Raw genomic sequence first — 10,841 nt, forward strand, 5'->3', positions numbered from 1 at the left:
TGCCTGAAGGAATACATGAAGCTGTTGATTGTTTGTGTAGTTTTATCAGTGATTGCTTTGTTAATATTTATAGGATGCTTGATATACCACCGCAGACATTGTTTTGGTCGATCACTGTCGCCACCTTTAATATCTGGGGAAACTCCTGTACCCCCCTCTTTGACTTGGGGTGGCAAAATAAATTTATAGCCAACACTTTTAATCTGACTAATTGTTGGGTATGTGGTGGGCCCTTAAGTTTAGAAAGCTGGCCATGGACTGCTGTCCCTATTTCCCCAAAATGGTTAGTGAGTAATTACAGTGAGGTCAAAAATTATTCTTACTGGGGTGAAGACACACAGCCCTGGACAATACAATATCCAGTCCACCGCAGTTCTGGTGCCTGGAAATGCAGACTCACTGATAAAACAGATTCTCGTCTCCTTGAGGGGACTCAAATTTGGTGGTCAAATGATAATAAAGACCACTGTCAGGGACATTTGAGCATAGGTCTGGATGGACTTACTATCAGTTGGGGCACCACAGAAGAAGTGGGAAAAACCATGGACAGGTTGTTGATGAAAGGTCCGTCAGATCATCCTCTAGGAGTAGGTAATTCAACATATTTCCAATCACCACGGACATCTACTGGTTTGTTTGAAAATGGTGCACAAGCCTTAAAGGATCACTATTGAGTGTGTGGCCAACGTGCCTACAAACTGCTACCAGCAAATTGGACTGGAGTGTGTTATGTGGGGGTAATTCACCCCTTGTTTTGTCTGCTCCCAGAGGATGAAGGGGATGGACTGGGTGTTAAGGTATATGATGATCTCAATTGATATTGGCGATCCATTGATACCTCTATAGCAGGCGGGAGTGGTCAAACCTGGGGCAAAGACAAGTGGACCCCTCAACGTATCATACAACATTATGGACCTGCCACCTGGAACCCCAACAAGTGGGTTAGAGGTGCTTAAGAACTTATGTATAACCTAAATCGCATTGTCCGGTTCCAAGCTGTCCTAGAGATCATTACTAATGAGACAGCCTGTGACCTTGATCTATTGGCAGATCAAGCCACACAAATGCGAACAGCAATATTACAACATTGCATGGTTCTCAACTACCTGCTAGCCAAGGAAAGAGGTGTTTGTGGTAAACTAAATGATTCTAACTGTTTAAAAATTGATGACAGTGGGAAAATTGTCAAACAAATTACTGAGGGAATATGAAAGCTGACCCATGTTCCTGTCCAGACATGGAAAGGCTGGGACTTTGACATGTTTACCTGGCTCCCTGGTGGTTCATGGTTTAAGCAAATCCTGTTTTACTTGTTGTGTGGTTTTGCCATGTTGTTGTTCTTACCATGTATCATTCCATGTTTTATACAATTGATTCAATGTGTTGTAACTAATAGGCAATTTGCAACTACTGTTTCACCTGATGGTGTTAAACAAATTTGCACTGTGCATGGAACCATACCATTGGTAGTACAGATTGTATGAAATGCTCTTTTCTGGCTCTTCTATATAGCTATCTTTTCTCAAAACCACCATGGGTCCTGAAGCAATTTTTGAGCCACTGGGGTGGTGTGAGAGACTGAATTGTTATCTCGAGCTGTTTGTCTCAATGATTGTTAGGTGTGAGAGACTGGACTGTCATCTCAAGCCATTCATCTCAAGAATTGTGAACTGCTTATCTTGTGCCCTTTGTCTCCGAAATGCCCTGTCTCAGCAGGACATTCCTCTGTCCATAAGGACAATTACTAGGCCACTGAGGCATTCAGGAGAGGAAACAGGCTGAAGCAGACAAGCATGCAAGAATGTGGAGGCTACCATTCTCATGGAAACTGTAGTCTTTGAGATAAGATACTAGTTTCTGGTGCTGATCACGTGAAGGTTGTGTGATAGACAAAACCTGCAGCGTGTGAATAGTTCATGTTCATACATATGTGCATACATCATCGAAATATGTCCTATAAAAAACCATGGAGACAAGCCATGGTGTGCACCCACCACCAAAGAATTGAAGACTGAGGACCGATGGGACACCACTGGATCCATGGTGGCAACTATCCTTGCAACTCTATCCCGACTGCTTGCTTGATTTCTGCCTTTTCTTCCATTCTATCCTATCGCTACTATTTTCTACTTTTGATAATAAAAACTCTTTCGGGTATACGGCATTTGACCTCGTTTGAGTCTTAATCTCGCTCTTGGGATCATATTGAAACCTTCCCCAACATTGGATCGGAACACCTTTGGGAAGATTTTCAACACAGGAACATTCACCTTGTTAAAGTCAAGGATGTCCATGGCAGAATTGCCTTATTTGGAAGACCCTGTGAGCCTCATGCAAACGTCACAAGATTACAAATGATCTCTAAAGTACTAGAGAGAGAGAGTCTGTATTTAATACTAGCTTGTATTTCAGCAGTGATGTACAATTCATCCAATGCATTCATTGATACTTCAGCTAATGTAATATTTAATTCACATACTGGACCAATAGAGTCTTTCCTGAAATTGTAGCTGAAATTAAGAAACAATGTTTATGTTTTTTCCACAGACTTCAGGATCTTACAATGCACCAACTCAGAGGAAAAGAAATCCACATGCAAAAGCATTCTCTAAGTTTAAAACAACCACTCAGGTAACTGTTTGATAGAAATTTTTACACTTCAGTCTTTTTAGTAAAAGGGACATGTCTCTCCCCACCTAGAACATGTAAAAGTGCTGTTAAAACTTCCCCGATCAAAACCTGCAAGAGTCTAAGCAATGCTGAGTAGACTGAAAGAGCAGTTAATGGTTTTGTTTGTTTGCAGACATGTACTTTTGCCCACATAACTAACCTGTGTTTTCTCATTTTTTACAATATTACTGATGAGAAAGCAAAATAAGTACCTGCCGTTGAAGTGAGGAGCTACAAGAGGTGGGGTTTGGCCTGTAGCACTGGACAAAGCACAGCAGAGACTATAGGAGTGTGAACTATTTGTCTCACTGGTTGATTGCTCATGAAGCATCTGCAATCGCTGAACAACAATCAGCTGAGGTCCAAATTCATAAAAGAACTCAGGCTACCAAATGTCCACAAGACACTCTAAGGACCATTAATACATTTTACAGCTGTCTTGAAAGCAGAAATTAGAACCCCCATGTCTTGTCCCTCAGATGAATGGCCAAACCTTTAGTCTGCAGTCCATGCTTCAGTGTGACATTTCCTTATATCCAGTGTCTCTGTGTCACCCAGGGACCTAACAGGGAGTTTGCTCTGCTGTTGCACAGTTCGAAATGTGAACTAGTAGAGCGTCTTCATAATTCTTGCAAGCTTAGCCTTCTAGCTTGCTATGAAAGTGCTTCCCAGAAAGTGCAAAGAGATAAGTATGAACAGTGTTGAGCACTGCTTTTTCCTGGATGAATCCTTTTACTGCTACTTTATTTTATAGAAGGTGGTCAGTAACACTTTTTCCGAGTTGACTTGTTGGTTTTTGGAGAGTACGAGTCTGCTCCAGGAGACTAGTCCATAGTGGGTGGCTCAGAAAAGTGCAACTTTGTGATTTTGTGTTTCAAAAGCTCTCCAGATGGCCCAGTTGTCAGTATTCCTTTGAGTTTACCCAGGGCACTTCCATGCACAGCATTAGGCCATCTTGATTCCAGTCTGAGATACAAATTCTGTTGAGGCACCACATAGATGAAAAGCACCTAAATCTACCTTCTGTAAACCCTCACCAGGCTTGCTACCATATTTGGTTTCTTTGCGCAAGTACCACATGGTTCTCAAACATCTGCTTGGGAAGGTTTTAGAGGGAAAATACTTGAATGGAAAATACTTGAACAGAAAATATTGAAACATGGATGAATTATATTAGGATTAAATATTTTTATTTCTGTTGCTTCTAGAAGTGTTGAAAGTTTACTTCTTAAAATGTTTCTGAAAAAGCAGATAGTTTTACTCTAATAAATTATGCACAAAATGTTCATTATATCTATTTTGACAACAAAGCCAAGAAGACACGGAACTGAATAAAAGAGGAGAACAATATGTAGACAGAAGAAAGACATGAAGCAATTACTTCAATTTACAAATAAAGTCTAAATTGAAATAAGGGAATTATCAACTGGAAAATCCAATCATGATAAAATTACAAATTCCAAAAGAAAGATGCAGCAAGTACACGATAACATTTCAAAACTGATAAAATTTGAAATTAAAAAAGTATGGTCTTGTGGTGTGTTGACACTGGCTGGATGCCAGGTGCCCACCAAATCCTCTGTATCATTCCCCCCTCAGCTATATAGGGGAGAGAAGATATAACAAAAAGCTTGTGCATCGAGATAAGGACAAGGAGACATCACTCAACCAGTTACTATCATTGGAAAAATAGACGTGATTTAGGGAAAATTAACTTAATTTATTGCCAATCAAACCCGAGTAGGGTAATGAGGAATAAAACTAAATCTGAAAACATCTTCCCCCCACCCCTCCTTTCTTCCCAGGCACAACTCCATTCCTGAATTCTCTACCTACCCACCCCAGCAGTGCAGGGTGTCCATGGGGTCACAGCCTCCTTCGGGTGTCCACCTGCTCCGGCATGGGGTCCTCCCCGGGCTGCAGGTGGAGATCTGCTCCACCATGGACCTCCAAGGACTGCAGGGGGACAGCCTGCCTCACCACGGTCTTCACCACGGGCTGCAGGGAAATCTCTGCTTTGGCGCCAGAAGCATCTCCTCCCCTCCTTCTTCTTGGTGTCCGCAGGGTTGTTTCTCTCCCATGTTCTCACTCTGCTCTCCGGCTGCTGTTATCCAGCAGTTTTTCCCCTTCCTGAATACAATATCCCAGAGGTGCTACCCCCATCGCCTTCAGGCTCAGCCTTGACCAGTGGTGGGTCAGTCTTGGAGCTGGCTGGCATGGGCTCTGTCTGACGCGGGGAAGCTTCTAGCACCTTCTCTGAGAAGCCACCCCTGTAGCTCCCCCGCTACCAAAACCTTGCCACACAAACCCAATACAGCTCTGTATGGTCACATATAAAGGTGTTCAATATATTCGCTAAGTTCTTCCATATATTCACTAAGTTTAATCTGCTATTAAAATTTGAGAGTTGAAATCATTTTTACAGGCTCTTTTAAGGCATAATCCCTAGTATGAATAGATCCTATTAGTTTTACTTAGCAGTTTCAGAGGACTTTTAATGTAAACAGCAATGTTAATGCATTCTAGAAAGTTGCTGTTTTTTGGGAAAGCCAGATTCTTAGGTTCAGCTGTTTGCCAGATGTTTGGGGTCTCAGTCTGAGTTTGATCTCGAGATTTTGCCATTTTAGCAGGGCAGCAGAACTGTGTTACGAACTAAATGAACTTCACAACAAAACTCTCAGAATTAACTATGTTTTTACATACATTTTAAACTAAAGTATAGAAGATTGGGTAAAGTCTGAGAGGAAGACTGATGAGAAGGATACTTTAATATTGCTCTCTGAAGAAACAAATCTCATACTAAATTGTTACATATATGTGATTTTGTATCTTTGCCTCAGACATTTTTCCATTTTTGCATTTACCTGACCTTTGGTCACTCTTAGAACATAATCAGTTTTGGAGGAGAGCCCTTCAAACTTCTTTCTGTAATGCTGGGATCCAGTAATTATCTTGGTGGCTCCCAAAATTGTGAATATAAAAGCATTTTGCTTCCTTGGAGCCTTTTCTTCATTGTGACTGTTTAGAACATGAGGATGGATCAGGTACCTTCCAGGGTGTCCTCTAGGAGAAATGATGCTATCGTTCTATGAGAAATATAGTCATATATTTCTCTATCCTACTTTATTGAGAATATCTTGCATAAACCTTGGGTGGTAATGGTGTAATCTTCATTCTGTTTTGAAATCTGATTTTTAATAATTTAAACTTTGTGTGGTTTAACCCCAGCCAGCTGCTAATACCCACACAGCCACTCACTCACTCGCCCCCCAGGAGGGATGGGGGAGAGAATCAGAAGGGTAAAAGTAAGAAAACTCGTGGGTTGGGATAGAAACAGTTTAATAGGGAAAGCAAAAACAGTGCACAAAAGCAAAGCAAATCAAAACAAGGAATTCATCCACCACTTCCCATGGGCAGGCAGGTGTTCAGCCATCTCCAGGAAAGCAGGGCTTCATCACGCAAAGTGTTCACTTGGGAAGACAAACACCATCGCTCTGAACATCCCCCCCTTCCTTCTTCTTCTCCCATGATGTCATATGGTCTGGAATATCCCTTGGGTCAGCTGGGGTCAGCTGTTCCAGCTGTGTCCCCTCCCAACTTCTTGTGCCCCCCCAGCCTCCTCGCTGATGGGGTGGGGTGAGAAGCAGAAAAGGCCTTGGCTCTGTGTGAGCAGTGCTCAGCAGTAAAGGAAAACATCCCTCTGTTAGCAACACTGCTTCCAGCACAAAGCCAAAGCAGAGCCCCATACTAGCTACTGTGGAGAAAATTAACTCTATCCCAGCCAGAACCAGCACAAACTTAAAAAACACTGCAGTGATTATAAACACATATGCAGTTAGGCATCACTTTCCTTAACAGAGAGAAGAATAGAAAAATCTAGAGTATCGCTTGCAGCAATATTCCCTCCCCCCAATTAGTCACTGGAATTTCATATTGTAGCACATGATGCCTCGCAGCAACATTTTATATGTTGTCTGCCTGAGACAATTTAAAATCTTAATTCAGAGGGATATTGTGTCCAGTTATATAAGTCCTCCTGCCTGGGCTCACCTTTACATAACAGTGCAGTGAGAAGTTCTCATGGGAACATCCTTTATGTTTGACAGTAGAAATGAGGAACAGAGCTGGCTTCTTTGGGAAAATCCTGTAAGAGCTCGAATGATCAAAATGGGCTAACTGTTCCATGGACAGGATCTGCAGGGTGTGCTGGGCTGTGGTCAGAGGCCCATTCAATGCTGCACAACTTGGGGCTCCCAGCATCTGGAGGGTATGATTATCTATACTATCCTCCTTTTCTTTTCAGTGTGATCTCAAAAAACCAGCATTGTAAGAGATGCTTTATAGAATCTGAGTGCCTTTCTGACTAGGATCATAAAGAACTAGCACCTCCTGGGGCAATTTAACCCACCTCCACACCCTGAAAAGCCAACCCAACAAGCCAAAGACAGAAGAAAATAGTTTTGTAGCATCTTAACATGCCAATATTCCCAGCAGAGGACCAGCCTAAGTGTCGTGCCCAGCTCAAGGGAAAGACAAAGGAATGCAGGAGAAGAAGGACATGGCCATAATGGCAACACCTGTCTGATCCTGGATTGTTGTGGAACCACAGCCTCTGTACATTACCTCTTCCCTTTTTCACTGAAGCTTCCTGTAGAGACATTACAAATACTGTTCCCTTAGTCATCTCTTGTTCAACTGAGGAAGTCACAGATACTAGGAAACACCTCATCACTGTAAAATAAATACATGGCTCAACGAGATAGTAACAGTTCCTGTAAGGTGTTAACTACTCCTGACTGAAATCAGGGGAATGGAAAGACATCAGTGCTCAGTATGATCAAATCCTTTTTTAATAAGATTTCCCTTTCACAGCTTCAAAGGCACCAACATCCACTAAAATAATAAAATACATGCATGTTTTCCAGATCACAGGTGCATCCTCTGTTACATTACTTCAGCCCCTTCTACCTCATTGTCTCAGTCATCAGAGCCCCAAAGAAGAGTCAAAGGAAATGGAGGATACTCAGCATTTCATGCGGTGAGGCCCTAAAGACTCCATTTCTGTGTTTTCACATACCCGCTGCATGATAGATCCCACAGGGTGGTTTAACCTTACACTATGTGAAAATAAGTCCTGAGGTAAAGAGCCAAAGGTCAGAGGGGTACTGAAGGAGGAGACTTAAACTTGCCCTGGCATTATGTACATAATCTGCTGCTGAATTGAAGGGCCCAGGGGAAAGAAATGATGTGTTGTTTTCACTTTATACATGTTAAAATATGCTAATGTTTTTCCAGATGGAACTTCTAAAAGCACATCAGACATCTAGTGTAGGTGAATCATATTAGATAGTAAACAAATTAACAGTGGTACCACCTGTATTTTATTAAAAGTTTGCAAAGCTTCCAGCCTGAGATCCTGCATTCCTGAACAAACTTATATGGCTAAATTAAAACCACTATCTTTCAGCATCTTAGCAGCACTGATATTTTAAATAAGATGTTTTTTTAATTAAGGTAGCAAAGTCCATCTCAAGTCAACAACTGAATGAGAAAAAAATTGGTTGTTATAAAATGAAAACTGAACGAAACTTCCCTGGGAATTGTAAGATTGCTTAAAAAAGAATTTTGACAATTTGCTCCTAATGAAGGCATTTTCTGATAAAAGCTCCCTCGTATAGCAATACTTTATGTAAATATATATATTTATTTAAAAAAAAAAGAGTCTGTAAATTATTTAACTGGCTCTGCAGTCACTAGGGGGCAGTGCAGTCACAGGAACGGGCTCGAACAACGCCCAGCGTGAACTTTAATTGGAGTGCGCTTGATTCCAGCTCTCTAAAGCTAAAGCCTCTCTGCAGCGTTCCGCAATGACTTTAAATTAAGAGAAAAATAGGCTTGTTATGCTTCCTAACGGCCAAGTCAGAGGTACAACAACCTTTATTCAAAATCGCTAAATAGCTATTTTTTGTCTCTTAAAACACAGTGATGATGTAACCCTAATTCTCCCTCATCCTACCCGCTTTCCAAAAGGCATTTCTGTTATCTCCTGATCTGGACAGCCCTCACCACAGGTTCTTCTCAGGGAAACAGTCTTTGAAAAGAGGTGTTCCTAGGCTGAGAGTCTCCATTAACCTTTCCAGTCTGGAAACCTTTTAGATAATTTTAAATGTCTTTGCTTTTCACATTCTGGTTTTGGTTTTTTTTTACAGGTGAAAATAATGATAGAAACATGCTACTGTGGTATTAATATTTGAGGCACCTGAGAGTACAACTATTATGCTTAAAATACAAGGGAAGTCCTGCTGCTTCTTTCCTGTTTTTATTTCCTAAGAAAAACGCAGTTAGGCAGAACTAAATGTTAAAATTTACAGGACCTTTTGAGAAGGTAAGGTGGACATCCAAGACTCTTTACTTGGTTTAAGAACACATATACAAAAGACACTTTGGGGTGTTTTTTTATGACACATTTCGCTTCCCCTGGACAAAAGCAATGTCTTCAAAGGTTGGTATCGTTGTTGTTACTGTTCATGCATGATGAAGGCTGATTAATGAATTTCCACTGTAAGGATAGAATGTGCTTCTTACATCTTCACAAATCCTGCCCCCTGGGAGAATTTGCAGAGCAGATTTTGAAGATTATACTGCCTTACAGGACCATGCACCAAGCACAACATACTCTGACATGACCCATGGTAATTCTATTGACTTCAACACAATTATTCATATTCTTAAATTCAAGTGTATTTTGACTGATCACAGCAGAGTGTCTTCCAAGGTTTTCATTGCAGTATGCATTGTAGCCTGCCAAATTGAATTGTTCTTGGAGATGAATGAGGATGTAAAATCCAGCAAAGCTTGAACTTCTGAAGCAAAATCTGCAAACTGGGCAAATATAGTAGAGAATTGTAGGAGGAACAATAAATTATAGAAACATGACAATCAGTTGCAAGTTAGATAAAATGTGCCTTGTACAAGCTGTTTCAGTTGGCCAGTGCCAATCAAAACCTTTGTTCTGTTGGCTTAGGGAGTACCTGATGGTGAAGGGAAGGCAGAAGTCTTGAATAGCTTGTGCTCATAAGTACCAGACCATTAACATTCACAAATGAAGTATTTGTTTTGGGAGATTATTTGGTTTATGCCATTATATTTACATCTGTAGGTCTTTCTCATAGGCCAAAGCACACATCAGCAGGAATAGTGCCAGTACAACTTGGACGGAGGGATTGCTGAAGTAGACACTGATATGACTTCTCATATCACTGCCAGCTGTCAAGAGAAGTCTTGAGGCTATTAAAGAACTAAAACTGAATAGTTTGTGGCTCTATTTTTGTGGCCAGTACAAGGAATTGAAAAATATGATAACCAAAATGTTTTGCAAATTTGGGAGAGGGAGTTGTTCAATGTTTTGTGAAGTGACAGTCATGTATTCCTTAGTGAAAATGCCACATGACAGTAGCACTGAGATTCCTGGTACACTAACAGTACGATTTCCTTCAGGTAAGGTAGCTGCAATGTTTCAAGTCTGGAAACTGGCAGATGTTTAGCATTTCTTATTGAGGGCACAGATACCTGCTGTTTCATGTAAGGCATTAGAAAAACGATCTGCATGGCTTGAACTGGAGTTGCTGTAGGATAAATAGTCACAACAGATGAACTCTCCTGATTTCCTATTGTTTTTTTTTGACCTAGACTGCACAGCACTATTTTAAAGTGACATACCTCAGCGATTCACAGCAGACTCCCCTTAGTCCAGCATGACTGATACAACATTTGGTTTGCTAGAAAAAGCATTTTTCAAAGCCATTATTTTAAATTTCCTAGGATGGTGCACATTAATGTTATTTAAAAGCTAAGGAATAGCACTGCATAAGATCTACTCTAATAGACTAGCAACCACTTTTTATTTGCCTACATAATGGAAATAGGTTTAGCCTACCAGATTGTATCATTCATCTCTCAAGAATTTGATATATGACTCTCATCAGAGCTGCTCTAGAGAAAACCAATCTCTTAATTCCCATGTAAACTCTAGGCAAAAATTAGCAAAGAGATTCCTGAAAAGGTTTCCTGATTTTTATATATATATATATACAATTTTTTTAAAAAATGTACACTATTTTACTGTTGCTAAAAGTACTATTTTCCACGTTTTTGGCTTATTTCAGTGACCT

Source organism: Buteo buteo, chromosome 6 (genome assembly GCF_964188355.1).
Source record: "Buteo buteo chromosome 6, bButBut1.hap1.1, whole genome shotgun sequence".
Taxonomy (NCBI): Eukaryota; Metazoa; Chordata; class Aves; order Accipitriformes; family Accipitridae; genus Buteo; species Buteo buteo.